Here is a 17,598-nt window from a genome sequence, read left to right as displayed (position 1 = left end):
TTGCCATGGCTCCTCATCCATTACACAACTGTCAGGTCCCTGTAGAGAGGAGCACACTGCTTTTAAAGGGAATGAGACGAGCTGATGTGATTGGCTATGACTGGCGCCAGCCCACACCGCACCTACTGATAATTTATTCCTCCTTATTCAACTTCTTTTACAACTGCATGCACTCCACATCGAGAGCGGTCCCACACACTCACTGGGAGTGAGTGAGTTAAAAGAAAATACTGAATGTGACGTAATGTACAGCATCATGTATAAAGGCACACAAATAATTACATCGCTGATATTTCAAGGAAGAGTCCGTGCAGGATTTGAAGCCACTTCTCTGGAATTTATGAGCCTCACGCCGCCCTTCATAACATCTAGAAGTAAATATAATCACAATAAGCATGAAAGAATCCTTCAGAGGAGTCGTCCCTATCTCACATGTCGGAGATACATTTCTATTTTAATAAATCCAGCTGTCCACACAGGCTGCATAAGGAAGGGCTTGCATTTTAATTGAACTTCAAACATGACCCGCAGCGTGTTTTTATGCATCGAGTCTGGTTTCTTCCATTTCACATGTCTAATTGTATGTTGGGCACTGCCAAAATTGAAATCTTAAATATTATGTTTTATGCAATATTATTCACTTTGCGCATTAGGCTTCTACATGGGAAAACATTGGCAAGCTCCTGCATGCCTTAAAAATGCATTTAATTTAAAATGGCACGTAATCAGCTGGTTGAAATAATCCTAATCAGCCCTGCCCAATGACATCATTTTACAGAGCCTAGTGCCTCACATCTCAGATACGCTGTAAATGTCGATGGCCAGATTAACCTGTTAACCTGAGGCAAAAACGAACAAGCAGCCCCGGTTTACCACCACGCTCCTCCAACTCTCTCTGAGACTGAGAGAGTTCGTCTGAGAGTTTGTCTGTGCTGCCTGGCCCCAGGTTTCATATTTGGTCGTTTCAATAAACACAAATTAATTTAGCAATATGCCACATGTAATAAAAACACATAATGAGGATCTAGGTTTTGTCTGATGAACCCTCTTTTAAGACACAGTTTAGGTATTAAACTAAGATCCATTTTAAGGTCTTTATCATGTTAATATTGCGCTTTATTAATGCGTATTATTAGCGTATTAATTTAGCAAGAACCAGTTGACACACGATAACGCTGGAGCTTTGCTGTGTTCCTGGAGACCTCGAGCCGTTGCCCACTTTGCCTTGTTGGTAAAAGGTAAAGCCTTGAATGCGACACATCAAGCAATGATGTTGCAAACCCTCTGTGCACAGTGACGCACATCTCTATGGAGAACAAGGAATCTTCTCTTTCACTGTTAAAATCCCCATTTGATTTCACTCCATGTTAACTTGTGTGCAATGCACATTTGTCCAGTGTAACCTCGTTTTGGTAAATATAATACAACATGTCTCAAATATTTACTCCCACCATGAGCAAGTCTCTGCCTGAGTGTCATGTCATGATCACTCTCCTAAATATCAGCAGAGGTAGAGTTAAGACACTTAATAAAATGCTTTTACTCCACTGAAAAAAAAAAGGAACCAATTTAATTCCACTCTGAGAAGTGCTTGATAAACACAGACTCTGGACTGTGAAGCTACAGCGCTGCCACTAACAGCTGCATTATACTATCACTCAGTGGTTCCTTGACAGATGCTCCATTTTACTTCTTCTGTGAATCAATAATGCATTCTTAAAAATCAAAAAACTGTGGAGGGGTTATAAAACGCTGGAAATCATTACTATTAACACCAGTTCTTTACACCACATGGATACTGTTTCTGTGGTAAACACAGGAGAAACCAAGTGTTGCAAATTATTAGCCAGACTGTGCATTTGTGACTTGTACAATGGGAAATAAAACTGGAGGTGAGTGTGACGAAGTAATTCATTTGTGAGTAGCACCTTGGAAATAATGTGATTCTTTCTGACATGCTAATGACTCCGTTCACTGAGAAATCATGTTCCATGAAGGCAACACCTTTTCAATGAGCCTGCAACTGCCTTCCAACTCCCGTCACTCTCATTTCACACCTCCCATTGACTGCTGCAGTCACAATGACATTAAAATGACTTTTTCAGACTGTGAACTAACTCAGCGTGTTTCTCCACAGTCTCTGTTTAATAATGTATGCCCAAAGTCACATTTTAACTGGTTTTCACATTAGGATCCTGTTGCCTTTACTGTCAATTTTTAATGGCTACCTCACACTTTACCGCGCATAAACATTATTAACAATTTAACAATCGCTTTCTGCCTTTGTCTTATTTTTCTCTCTTATCCCATTACTTTCCTCCTTGAATTATTTCACATCTCTATCCATTTCACGATGATCTCAGAATATATATCAAATTAAGAAGGCAGGATGCTGTCAGGATTATGTTTCATAATAAATGTAAGCATCACCTAACAGCTATAAAGTAGTCTAGATGAGCCTCTTATCTGCCTGATCCATCACCTTCTTTATAAATCTCAATTTATATCCTCAACTACTTAAAACTTACCTCTAGGAATAACAACTTCTGAAATAGTGCTCATCTCCTTTTATGAATAATGCGTACTAAATACTTCCCAGACACCCACTCATGAGACTCTGATCACAGATCTGCCCCGCTGTTTCCTTATGGGCAAATTCAAAAGTAAAAGGGGGCAGTGCGGATGTCGGACAGAGGAGAACATATCGCTGACTCAGACACTGGGAAATGATCCACATCAGCTTGGCAAGTTGTTCTCACTTAGCATACATGCATCTGACAGCAGACGGCACTCTGGGAAATGTCCCCGGTCAGTCTCATTCTCACAGACACCCAGAGGAGGAGACTATAAATGTGCATCAGTATGTAAGAGATGTTCATTCCCCAGTGACAACGTTAGCTTTAAAATAGTATCACCACAGGCAGGGGATGTTTTAAGATTCTTTTGAAGACTGACTGGTGGCTGGAAGTGATAATGAAGCAAAAAGACCACCACAGAGACCACCAAGATGTAAGGTTTATCCCCATGGTGTTAAACTGCAGCCTTTTTGATGCTCTGGGGCCTTCTTTTAGCAACCACCCCAAACTTCTGAAAAGATTAAAAAGAGGACTGATTTAGCAATGCACTTCTTTAACATTGTCGGGCAGGTTTCAAATAAAGGATGGAAATGGATGCTGAAGCAGAGATCTCTTAATTTAATTTTTTACTCCAAACACTTCTTCCTTGTCAAAACTTGGTGCCTAGATAACCCACTATGCAATTCTGCAGTCAACAGTTCAGCAGGAAATTCAGGCCAGCGCTATAAACACAAACGTCCTCGACTGACTGACTGAATGACTGAGTGATATAGTTGAGTGATCAAGTTACACCATTGGTCAGATGGCCCAGCATTAATCTGTTAATCTTTTGAGGTGAATCGGTACAAACAGTTTCTATTAGGGGGCGTTTACAGCCTGCAGTGTTGCCAACTTACCGCATTTGTCGATACAGTTGGACTATTTTGTTTTTTTCAGATAAGCACCTAGTAACAAATCGAAGGACTTTTTTGACAAACCTTGGCTACTTTCTGAAGATGAGTCTCCCATACTGCCCCGTGAAAGGCACACCTCTCTCTGTGTTTACTCTGTTCAGTGAGCAGCAGAGAGGTGGAGCAGCAGTTTCATGCCCAGACAGAGGTTGTATTCTGTGTGAGAAAAGAAAATAGGAAAGATATTGTGTTGTTTCTAAATTTCTCTCTGAGCGATAATTTTACAAGTAAATATTGCTGAAATCACAACACAGTTTTTGTCTTATATTTATGTGTGTGGAGATTTCGACATTGTGGTTATAAAATTAGGACGTTAGCAGTGCAGAGCAGCAGCTTGGAAGTTAACATCTTAGTGGGTCGAGTTTCAGTCACGATTTCAAACTTGTTCCGTTGTCAACAGAAACAGCAAAACATTTAAATGAGAACAGCTTCATTGAAAATTCATTCATATATGTGAGCACATGATGATGTCAGTTGTTTACAGCTGTTCCATAGTTTTTAACTATGTCCTCAATTTCACACATTGACCATACGTGGTCAAGCCATATACTAGTTTTTGACCTTACAACTTTTTTCTCACTTGTAGTAAGTAAACAGACTTTGATTTTTGAATTCTCAGCTGGACGGCACAGTCAAAGTTTTTTGAGCACCAAGACACTTAATACTAGCACTGGCTTTTACATTAGGTTACAGCATCAGGCTAATGTGCACAAGGCTACCGCTGATATACGCCACCATGTGCTTAACAATGAATGCAATTTTTGTTATTTGCTGTGAAACTGGAAGTGTTGACTTTCGCGGTTATATAACATTAGTTTCAAGAGGCTATATGTACATCTGCCGGCGATCATTGTTTCTTGTCAGGAGCGGATGGCAGTGATTGTCTCTTTACAAGAGCTTCAGCCCTTCGTTGTCTTTATAATACTGAGCAGCGCTTTTCCTTCAGGGCATATTGGAGGCTACAGTGAGTCGCTATCAGAAAGTGACGAGATTGGCTGGGGCTAGCTGGTTAGTGTGCTAACTTCAACAGAGGAAAAGACGTGATAGACATTTGCTTTGTTTCCTACCGCAGGAGACAGCTCTTGGTGAGTAAAGAAATGAAGTTTGATGCTGAACTCACAACGTTTCTTCTAGACTAGTAAGTAAACAGATGTTACTGCAAATATTGGCTATGTAGCAATAGCAAAACAAGCTAACAGTAGCTTCTTTAATGTAGCCTACAAGTACATGATGATGAAGGAGAACTTTTTGTTTATCAGTTCTGGTCTGGGGAAAAGGATAGAGTCTTAGAGTAGAAGCCCTTTCCATTTGGACACCAACAGACAGTGAATGCAGCACATCTCTATTGAAGTCTGTTTCCCCATCGAATAGTGTTCATTCCCTCCCCTTCAAATAATGTTTCCTGTAACACTGCCTTCATCGGTTTGGACTTATGTTAGATTATGTTTAGGAGTCGTAGAGTTAACTGATTGGGTAAAAGGTTGGCTTGAGGTCAAGCATCGCAGAAAAGACTGGTCAAGGTTAGGGATACATTTGGGCTCAGGATAAGGTAGAGGGAAACACAAATCAATGGAGACAGACTGCGACCTACAGAGGTCTTTACCTGCAGGAGACACCAGTCTTACAGCACGAATTCTGTGTGCATTTGTTATGTCTGTGTTTATGAGGTTTAAAAGTGCACTCTCATACATGTCTTTGAAAGAGTATACATAAAAAAAAAGAAATTGCAAGCCTAGAAAGCATGTTGGTGTAGTAACATCTCCGCTTACAGTTAAGAAATGATCTCTGGTTAAAGCTTCACAGTAATCAGCAAAGTTGATTGGTTCATCCGTAATGAAAATCGAAATAACTTGTTAATTGAAATGCATCCTATAGGAACATGATTTTTTTAAATTTTATTCAGAGCAACAACTGCTGAACAAGGAGACTAATGTTTTGTAAGCGTTCTGCCTTTTGATGTGGACTCCCGCTGAATCTACACTGTTCAGTGACCTTCATGATAGGCTGCCTTTGTAATCTCCATAAACTGCAGCAATGTGGTCAGCAGGGATCAGCTTATGATGTTTGTTAGCCTCACAGACACCCCAGCAAACATCTGGGGAAACCTGGGGAGATGTACATGCATCATGCTACACTTATCAATGTGCAAAGACAGCAGGCTACTCTTAAAGATAAGATGTGTACATGTAATGCATTTGTGGTACTTTGAGTGCATTTTAAACGTGGGTGTATGTACAAGTTAGAGAAAGACAGAGAGGTTAATGTGTTGTATGGATGAGGTTGGATGAGGACAGGAGATAAGGGCTGTTCACACGGGCATGTCCCTATGTGGGTTTGCCTACACACACACACACACACACACACACACACACACACACACACACACACATATACACAGTCATCATTTCCAACCTGATTAGCTCTACAAGCAGCAATATCCTGAGGAGAAGACAGAGTGTTTTGTTCTACCCATTAGTGGCTTCACAGACAAGAAGTAAAGCAGGAGATTAAAAGCTACATCTCTCTGACTCTCTGACAAAATCTGTGATGAGGGCCATTTTCATATACATGCGATTTTGAAGCTATAGTGGATAAAACAGATATCATACAGAATATTTTTCTGTGATGTACGTGATTTGACATGAAGATTTGCCCGTGTTAATCATCAGTCTATATCAGAGATGAGATGAGATAAAAACCTGTGATTGTGCCTTTGTAGAAATGGGAGCCTGGGACCAATCCAAACCACTGAGAGTGCATTGTGAAATGTCAGAAAATGCATATACATTAGTGATGAAGTCAATACATTCATCTCTGGCCCTCACTGCCAACACTGACTTGAGGGAATACAAAGCAGGAACCGGACACTGAGGATATCCAAGGGTTTAAGGCTACTGCAGCAGCGTCAATCAGCGAACACAGAATAGCCAATATACTGCACATCTCATGGAATATGCAGTGATACTTCATTAGATCTAACTAAAGGCCAGAGTGGACAAGATATTGTCGAGTTCTATACACTCAGACTTTTGGACCCCACTCTATATATAGTGTTAAGATGTACAGTATTTGCATATTTGGCTTCAGCTGTCACTGACTAACGGAGTTAATAAAGGAAGCAGGATTTATCCTGCACATATGCTGACAGTTTCATTATTTTCATACCATGCATGTGCAGCTTCTTGGTAAAATTGTTTCTCACTAATTTGAGGGCCAAATCAATAATTTCCTTCCAAACCATTTACTTGTCACCTCAAATTTGAAAAAAACACTCTCTATTCCATCATAATTTTGCAAGACAGAACTCAAAGTCACTGCAGATTTACATGAAAAAAAAAATGTCACTACCAAAACTCCTTTTACCACAAATCTGCATAATATTTCCACTGTCATCATAAGTGCCCCTGTCGTATTAAAATCGAATATGTCCCTTCCTTCACCACAACTTTGCATAAAGAAATTTCCATGCATATCCTAAACTTACACAGTATGTGATTGTAACCATCATGTTTTTGGACATTTTGAGTGCTGCCCTGCACAACCTGAGGAATGTGTCATCTTTGCATTATATCAGTGCCACAGAGTAAAAATAATAATAGCTGCACCTCGAGAAGATTTCTTTTTTTCCACAAAACAAAATCAAAGCAAATTTTTACTGCTTGTTAATGGCTGCATGGTAACCTGAAGTGTGTCCGCACCTGCGGGGCTGTTAGCAGTAGTGCTAACGCCTGCACCTTGCAGTTGAGCGCCCTGGGAGATCTGGGACATCTATAAGAAATATTTTTAGTGCTGGTATACGCCATATACTGCTGGCTTGATCAGACTTTGATGATGCATCATATTTTATGAGCTTAACTAGTTTTGAATGTAAAACCTTATGGGGTTCCTCACACACCCTTATTCTGCAAAATAACTAACTACAGCTGTCAGATTCAAATGATGCTGTAAATAATAGAAAACATTTCACTCTTAGATACCACTGAGGAAATGCCATGAACTTATAAGTACGTTGGCCCCAGAGAGGAAGGATATCTTGCACAATACAGTCCATTATCCCAGGGATTTGAGTCCATCTTGGATGATTGTGGACCACAGGATGTATTTCCCAGTTCCAATGTTCATTAGCAAGAAGTGCGAGTGTTGAGTTGGAAATCACGGATCAGCATGTGTCATGTTTGAATTTCATGCGGGAGACCAAACTACATCAAAGGCCTGCAATCAACCGGTCTTTATTAAACATAAGCCATGATATCCCCACCATAACATTCACTGTAGTTGCAATGGGCAGATATTGCATAAATCAGTGGTTCTCAAACTTAATCACATCAAGGACCCCAAAACTGATATAAATTAGACCGTGGACCCCCATCTGACTGAAAGTGTTTTAAACCCACGACCAAATCCTCACACATTCTGTCATTGTGTCCCAGGATCGCCCTCAAGGACCCCTGGGGGTTCCTGTAAAGCAGCAGGACTTTGGTCTAAATGCTAACACCAACATGCTAATAGGTTCACAATGTTATGCTATGTTAACATGCTCTCAGTTTCAGCAGGTGTCAAACTTGACTGGGTTATGTGAAACTCTGTAGTTTTTGGGGGAAGGCAAAAGTATTCCAAAACAAGAACTGTCACTTTCATAAAGCCTGCTGGGTCGTAACGCAGTCTGCTAAAATCAGAAGCAGTAATATTGTGGGCCTATTTGTAGATTTGATCAAAATATGAGAGAAAGTCAGAAATGAGACCACAGGCGGATGCTTTGAAAGAGGCAGAACAATCATGAGTCTCTGAGGAGAACGTGCTGGGTTGGAGAGTATGAAGCCAATTCCAGCCTTGTTTTTCACTTCTCTTTGTATTCTTTCAGATCTGTGTGGCCTCAATCCCCCTCTCTCTCATCCCCCGCTATTTCTCTCACTTTTCTGATAATTAATAGGTTATTAATATTTCAGCAAAGCACTGAAGAACACACACACACACACACACACACACACATTATAAAGGAAGAACAGTCATATTAAGTTAGCTATTGTTTATGAGTTCAATGGTGGCACAGTTTTGGAAATTGCTCTTGAATATTTCTACTGAACTTTAAAGAGACTGATGGTTATTGAATGTGACTGTAGGGGCAGGAGGCACAGCTGATTTCTAAAGAGAAAAGCGGATAGGAAGATAGAAATATTCTGCCTCGTGGCGGGATTCAATTTTATTGCCAGCTGCATAATATGCAATAGAGCGTCCATCAATTCCAATCTATGGATCTAGATATAAAGGCAATAGTGATGAGTTCTTGATCAAGGGCGTGCATTCTGTATTCCACATGCATGTGAACCTGAGAATCCTGTATGTATGAACTCATCTCAAGTGGGAGTTGAGCTCCTCTCAGGAGACATAATTAGAGGGAAAATTTCGGATGATGAAAAATGCTTTTAGGCGGATTTTCAGTGCAGTGTATCTGGGATTAACTGTACATTACATGGGCTTCTAATCCATAGGCACACTAAACCAGGAATTAGCATGCATGATTAGCATTTTAAGCCAGCTATTAGATGAGAATAATACTGTAATTCACCTAAAACGGCTTGCAGTGTTTTGACTGCTCTATAGTCTGCATGAACTATTCCAATAACCTGAAACGGTAGACATAAACAGACTCTCTGGGAAATCCTGGTGGAGTAATACAAGCGAAAATTAACTACAGTATTTTAAAATGTTTATTTACTCAGGGAAGATTTTCCAGCGTGACTATTCCCTTTTTTTCAGGAGTAACCTGATTCTCAGTTGCACAGTTATACATGTTAAATTTTGGAGCTGCTCATTACAACAAGGCTTCTACTTCTGGCCTGTGAACAGCTCCTCGGGAGCAAGTGGGCCTTATTAATGTCAGCTGTAGAGAGAGAGGAGAAAGTAGTTCTTATTCAGATTCTCCTCACAGGCAACCAGATGGTCTCAATCTGAACTGGCTTCTTTCCTGCCAAAAAAAGTCTTCCCCTACTATCCTTTAGGCTAATGCTTCATCTTTATTGAAGGACTTGAGAATGTATATATAGAATCAGTTAAAGGAAAAGTCAAAGTTCATATTCCATATTGTGCTCTGATATTTCTGGGTCAGGAAATGGTCCATTGTGATTCTATAAACTTCTATAAATTATGCTTAAATAGCTGGCTATCCAGTCATGCTTGACCTGGACCCTCTAAAAAACAGTAACACTACAAAGCAATCCCTTTAATGAACCAGTGCTTATGTGTGAAAGGCAGTTTTATAAAAGGCTTCAGCTCCTGTGTACACACAACAAATGTAAGAGTCAGTAAGTCTGTACTGAGGTGCTTTGAGCTAAATGCTAACAATGGCAATGCTAACACGCTACATAATTATGTTTTTATCAGGATCACAATCTTAGTCTTGTTTCTTAACATGCTAACATTTGCTATTTAGTGTAGAAGACAAAGCCCAGCAGCAAATGATGGGAATGTTAGTTTTGCAGGTATTTGGGTGATGCTGGTAGAAAATTCTGAGGATTACCAATTATTAACATTCATCCTGATGTGGATATGAATGTATTCATGAAGTTTAATGACAATCAATCCAATTGTTGTTGAGACATTTTACCCAAAACTACAGCGCCAATGTCATTGTGGTCAGAGAATCACCAAATTCAGTAGGTTTCATCCTCTGGGGACCATGAATGGCAGAAGAAAAATTCAAGGTAATCCATCCAATCATTATTAAGATACTTCAGTCTATACAGACCAACCAACAGGCTAACATAGAAGAAAAGTCATGGGATCACAAAAGAGATTAGGATTCATCCTGTGAGAACCATGAATATCTGTACGAAATTATGCGGCATTTAGAGGTATCTACTGGATAAATGAAAAATTGACATGCTGGAGGTGCCAGATGAAAAGTCACATGATCAACACAGTCAGTAAGATTCATCCTCTGGGGAACATGGTTATCTGGCAATCAGTCTTATAAGTTGTTGAGATATTTCTGTGTCAGGAAGTGCATCCCAATGTCACAGAATTCACTTTCAACTTGAGAACTCTCAACTCCAAACTTTTCTATGAGTTACAAATGTTTTTTCTTTTGTGAAAACAGAACTTTTGCAAACAACAGAAAAGGTCATTCCCCAATGCATTTCCCCTTTAACCTGTTCTTGTGCAGCCTCCCACAAACTACCACTCTCCAGTATCCTTCTGATTCCTCCAAGAATATTGCTAAGTTCTACAGACTGTACCTTTAAGAATTCATCCCCTGACCTCCATGATCCTTGAGTCTCTCTGAACTTGTCTTATAGATGCCCTGTTCCTGCATCAGTATTCCTCAGATGGCGCACGCTCTGCTCTCACTGTATGATTGTGTTCCTGTGCAGGGAATAAGATCTGATGTGGCTGTCAACAGGTAGACCAGCAGCTCCCCAGAGTCCAGCCATCGGACCAAAGCTTAGCCCTGATTCCTTACTTTAGATGGAAAGGAGAAGGAGAGGAGGTACGGGTGTGTGTGTTGTTCTGGACTGTATATAGTGCATTCAGAAAGTATTCAGACCCCTTCACTTTTTTTTCTGCATTTTGTTACGTTGCAGCCTGATGCTAAAATCATTTGAATTCATTTCTGCCCTTATCGATCTGCCCTCAATACCCCATAATGACAAAGTGAAAACCGAATTTTAGAAATCTTTGCGAATTTATACAAAAGGAAAAATTTAAGGGTAAAATATAGTATCTTTAATAACATTAGCTGCCAACATTGGCCACCACAAATCTAATATTTATATGAAAACAAAATGTCGTTAACATTAGCTAGTAATTTGGTTATCAAGGTCCTAATGAAAAGATAGAAAATGAAAATGAAATCTTACATTAGCTGCTAAGTTTGACCATAATAGTAACTTAAGCTGCTACGTTTGGCCTCCAACCGTCTAATGTCGAGGGATAACAGAGAAGTTAAAGTAACACTAGCTGCCAGTACAATGCAACTAACATTAATAATGCATTATAATGCTATCATTAGCTGCTAAATTTGTCAAATTTGGACATTATAAGGCTAGCATTAGCTGTTACTTTTGAAATTTCCATCTCTGTTGCAGTTCCAAACTTATCTTTCCAACAGCCTATGTAAAGTCAAACAAATTCAGTCTTCATTGAATTATAAACCTGACACGTGAGTATTCATTGTCAGTTACTTTACCTTACACTTCCTGTCATTATAATAGGCCACGCAATTAACACATTCATAGGTACCAATTTACACAAGTGCAGAATAGTCAGAGATACTGCTTCAGAAAGTTTCAGTTGTTATACATAGCATACTATTTAAATGTTAATGCAACATTATGTGTTATTGTGTTGTTGCTATAGATGAGAAAGCTCTGAAGGTCCTGCCAAGTCTCCTTCCCACATCCATCTACAAGAGAGGAGGAAAAGTCCTCAGACCCACCACTGTGGAGGCGCAAAGGGCATTTATTGACACACAGCCTGTAAGTTTATCTTTAGTTTTTCTGCTTCACGAGGGGTGGATGTTTGTACTGCTTGATAACTATGAAGGTAATTCAAGGCCAGAATGTTTGAAAGCGAACAAATAACAAGCTGTGAATGTAAAACAAAACCCATATCGATAACATTAAACTTTAAATGTAAATCCAAACCTGTACATGAGACAAGATGTGAATGAGAAAAGACAACCGTGACAAAAAGCAAACAAACAAAAGAATAATGAAATCCAAAGGAGAAACAAGACCATTGAAATCAGTTGTCTTGTTTTGATTATGTAACGTGATCAGGCTTTTGTTCACTCTCAGATCCTTTTTTGTTTTTCATGGTTCAGTGTCCTTGTTCTTGGTTTAGTTTTACAGTTCAATTTTCTTATTTATGGGTTTTGTTTTACATTTGTTGTTTGTTATCTGTCAAACATTCTGGCCCTGAATTACCTCCATACACAACCTTCCAGCGACTATTGGAGATCAGCAGCCAACTATTTGATTTGGAGCTGGTTTTTATGACAGCACTGCCTAATGCTCTTAAACACAGGGGCATGACTGAAGCTACTGGTGGCTAAACTGGTCTGGTGTTTTATCTACAGTCCTAATTAGCATTAGGAATGTTCATCATGTCCTGTGGAATCATGAATAGGAGCTTCCGAACAATGAATTGTTCACTAAAACGATGCCTGTAAGACCATGTGTGCTGAATGGCTGTGTGGGTTTGTGTTTTAATGTAAGTGACAATATCAATACATTTAGCTACCGTCATGGTCCGCCATGAGGGGACTCTGTCTTATACCGACATGGTTTGAGCTCTTGTTTTGGACTTCTGCTTTATTTCTGATTTTCTCTTGCCTTCTGTGTTCCTGTCCTTGTCCCGTTTCCCTCCTTAGTGATTCTCTGCCCCGCCTTAAAGCTTCACCTGTGTTCTATCACCCTTGTCTTCATTGTGTATTTACGTCTGTGTCTTTCCCTCAGTTCATATGGAGGCAGGTCCTTTGACCTCGTGGCCTGGGGTTTGCTCTGTTATGCGTTGTCAGCTGTGAGACCTTATGTACACAGGTGTGTTCCTTTCCAAATCATGTCCAGTCAGTTGAATTTACAATAGGTGGACTCCAACCAAGGTGTAGAAACATCTCAGAGCATTTCAAGTGTCATAGCAAAGATCTGGATATTTATGTCAATGTGATATTTCAGTTTTTCCTTTTTTAATAAATTAGCAAAAGTTACTAAAATTCAGTTTTTCACTTTGTCATTATGGGATATTGACTGTAGATTGGGGGCTGCAAAACATAACAAATATGGAACGAGTGAAGGGATATAAATATATTATATATATATATATATATTATATATATAAATATAATGCACAAATGTCTAACATTTGGATTCAGTCATCCATGAGCACACTCACACAGAGATATACTGCCATAAAATCATCACATTACACACAATGTCATCAGGACTTAATTTTCATAATGCTCAGAGACAGTAAATTTGTGCACACTTCACTAGCAGCAGTTAGGCAGTAGGACGGTGGTAGCAGGGCGTCATGGGTGCATCGCTCGCTCAAGGACATTTGAGCAGAAAAATAGACCCTGTGCGGACCAGGGTTGGGTGATACGTAATGTGAGAGGAAAGGGATTTGTCCAACAGTTGTGATATTGCTACACCATTTTATTAACGCTATTCCCGGACAGAATGCAATGCCTGTGATAAACTACATAATCGTTTTATTTTTGTTTGTTCTCTTTACTTTTTTTAAAGACGTATTTCTTTAATATCCATGTTGCATGGTTAAAGTTTTAATATCCATGTTGCATGGTTAAAGTCGCACAACTAAATCTCTTAAGAGTGCAGTTGCAGTGAAAATGTCTTTTTTTTAAGAAGTCAGGGTTAATGTATTCGGTAGGTCTGTGCATACTCATTAAAGTTAGATGTATTCAACACCCATCCTTGCCCCACCATAACCCTCTAGCCATGACTGCAGACCTCTGAATTACTGGCTAAAGCCAAGAGTTTTTCAAATGATCAAAAAGATCTTGTGTTTTCGTTCCTGAGCCAGAAAAATCAGTGATGGAAAATGGCACAGACAGAAATTTGGACAAGTGTGAATGAGATCAGCGGAGCTGCACGTTTTTTAGTCGATTTGCAGAAATAAAAACTCTTCAGTGCGACAAATCTTAATTGAACTGCCCCTCCCTCACTGCATCTGTTACTGTAGCTTCCATGTCAGCGAGACAGATACACCACTTGTTGTTTTATCAGACTGAGAACTGCCGATCTCCAGTCCGTCTTCCTCAGGCTTCTTACTTTCTGTCTGGCTACTTAAAAGGCGCACAACTTCCTGCGTTGGCATTGAACGTTGGCATTGGATATAAACTGCCCATTTGCTTAACCCTGCCCTGAACAGCAATTGTCCAATTCCAGCTTAGCAGCTATAACTAGGCGCTGCTCGCATGGCAAGCTTTGGATTTCTCAACACGCCACAGTGGTGTCTGTGGGGCTGCAGTGAGAGCAACACTCAGCATTTAACGAGAACGGACGGTGGAGTATTTACGCCTCCTTCTAAAATCAAGGACACACAGGGCTGTATTTATGTGCTGGTGCACGGCGTGAAACACAGCGGTGCATGAGTGAATTGGTATTTTCATGCGGCACACCTGACTCCACGCCGGTTTGGTGTATCGGTGATTGGACATTTGCTACTGAGAGCCGCGGAAGAGGCGTTTTGCATGGCCTGCCACCTGCCTCGTGGGTTTGTTGGAAATCATACCCATATGAACCTCATCAAATCATGAATTTCCCTGGGGGGATAAATAAACTATCTATCTATCTATCTATCTATCTATCTATCTATCTATCTATCTATCTATCTATCTATCTATCTATCTATCTATCTACCTCCTTAAAATCATGCATTTTCATGACACATTTTATAACCAACTGAAATAAAGGATCATGTAGACAGGAAGGTTTTTCTGTTTGATGCCAGTAATGCTTGTTAGAATAAAGAATAATGACAGTAAGTAGTCTATATGGTGAGTCTCTGAGATCAGCAGGTATCTGTTCCACCTACAGGAGTGATGTCACTGTCAAACCACACATCACATGTTGCAGGTTAAACTTGATGTTATGATGAATTATTCTCCAGATTCTATTGATAATCGACAGGCGTGTTGGATACACACCGAGAGCAGATCACGCAGAAATGACACTCTGAAATATCGTAGATCAGCTGAAACTCTCCGCTGATCAGTCTCTCAGGATCAATAGCAGATTTCTTTTCAACAAGTGTGACTGAAATAACTGGAGCTTTACATTTTTAACAACAATACAGGCAGACATGTTGCTGCGATCACCGACATGATGCGATAAGAGAAAAACAAAACAGTGTTTTTTTAATAATCCTAATTTATTTGTGCATCATACCAGAATCATGTTTGTCACAATATGAAAATGAAGCAGGCGTCTGTTTCCGCACCAGACTGTCGGCATAATTTTCCCACGTAAAACAAGAAAATCTAGACTCAATTGAATATTTCAAATTATTTCAATAATAAAGAAATACAATATAAAAAAAAAAAAACTAGACTGCATTTTAATTCTCCAGTCAGTGTACACATAGCACTACGGTGGTATTTAACAGCAGATGTTGGGTGCACAATCACAAATGGGAAACATGATGCTCATAATTTCTTCAAGATGTCCAAAATGAAAAGAGAGATCATCTGCTCCTGACAGGATGTTCCAGCTGCTGGATTCACAGTGTTGACGTCCAACACAACAATAAGATTCCTATCGGTGTGTCACCACGGGGACAGTCCTGTGTTCAGAGGGGAGGAGAGCAGTGAATGTGGCAATGCCCGTCATCGTCACAACCTCTAACATGCTGACACCTATAATGTATGATAATGTATTCTTTCTGACCACGCAAAATACCAAAGTGCGCTCGGTACGCCGCCGGCGCACAGGGCAGGGTGCAGCGGACTGCGCTCTGCTGACGGGTTCACAAAAATAGGGCCCTTTGTTTCAAACATAATGATTAAGGCACATACCATATCATCGCAATATCTACGCTTCGCCTCCCGCATGAGGGACCTTTGTTGCATGTCCTCTCTCTTTCCCCACTTTTCCTGCCTGTGTCTCTGCCACCATCAAATAAGGGGGGGGAAAAAAGGCCTAAAAAATAGTAAAAATTTCAAAGGGTTAATCTGCTCCTGTTATCCCTGTTTAAAACTGCATCATGTGTTGTGCGTGAATGGAAAGCCTGAGCAGCGCAGCACCACTAACTATGGGGAGTGGATCTTAGTGAGTGATCAATTGCATGCTGCAGAGTTGTCCATCATTAACTTAATTCCTGGGGATATTGGGCTTTAACTAAAGTCTTTCATTTGTCAGGCATTTAATTAATGAGATTAGACAAAAATCAGACATTCCTAGTTTGAATATACAGGACTTATTATTATTATTATTATTCCATGATATCTATCAAAATCACAATACAAAATTTCCAATTCCTTATAGAAAGCTTTATCCGTATTGCACACCCCCTCGTGTGAAATATATGCGAGTAAAAGCATGAGAGTTATTGGCCAGACAATTGTAATCTATACTTCATGGACAATAACATTCACATAGAGGCATAAAGAGAATTATTATTGGCTTGTTTTCTGCCCGCTAATGATTCCGTCACACTTTAGAAAGCAGCTAATAATATATTAACCCCCCTCCCACCAACCACCAGCCACCAACCCCAACACCACCACCTAAAATAGGCAGAGGCCGTCTACAGTATACTTCCAGGCCCCAGAGTGTTGATAATGTGCCAAAATGCTGTGAAATTAACTTGCTTTTCACCTTTAATTCCAAGTGAACCAAGACTCTGCAGCTGGGGAAACGGATGAGAGTGCAATTGTGAGGAAGCGTATACTCGGGAGGAAGAGCGAGGGAAGAGAGAGATGAATGTGCTCCATTGCAGACCGTGTTTAATTACATCCTCAAGAATAGAATATGAAGGCATCAATTATGCCCACTCACCTACCGAATGTTCTGCATTAGGTAAACAGGAGGATACTGTTTACTCTTGACAAATGCGCTCCAGAGAGCATGAATAATTGTGAAGGGCACGACCTCTGCCTTACACAGATTAATATTTATGAAGACAATTTTGTCTTTTAATTTTCCCTGAGAACTCCAGTGATACCCAGGGTATATAGGTATTTATTGGAGGGACTCAGACCTCTGTGGAAGGACATCACCGTGCAATCCAAACGTTTTGGTTTTCACCCTTTATTTTTCGTGCTTCAAGCTGGGCCTGTCCCTGGCCTTTGCTTGGCTGAACCTGCGGATCTGAGCTCACATCACATTTTATTATCTGAGATGGGAAACTCTCTCTCTGTGGCTCCCTCTCTCTCTCTCTCTCTCTCTCTCTCCCTCTCTCAGTCACACTCTCACACACACACAATGCTTCTTATATTCTACCTTTATTCAGCCTCATCTCAATACTGCATCTCCGTCTTTGTCTGAACTTTCTCGTATAGAAGTGAACAACTTCTACCCATAGTTCTTAGGGAACTCATGCACTATGTATGG

This window comes from Seriola dumerili, unplaced genomic scaffold (genome assembly GCF_002260705.1).
Source record: "Seriola dumerili isolate Sdu_G_001 unplaced genomic scaffold, Sdu_1.0 BDQW01000025.1, whole genome shotgun sequence".
In the NCBI taxonomy this organism is placed as follows: domain Eukaryota; kingdom Metazoa; phylum Chordata; class Actinopteri; order Carangiformes; family Carangidae; genus Seriola; species Seriola dumerili.
The sequence above is the reverse complement of the archived record's forward strand: the minus strand, read 5'-3'. Positions refer to the sequence as shown.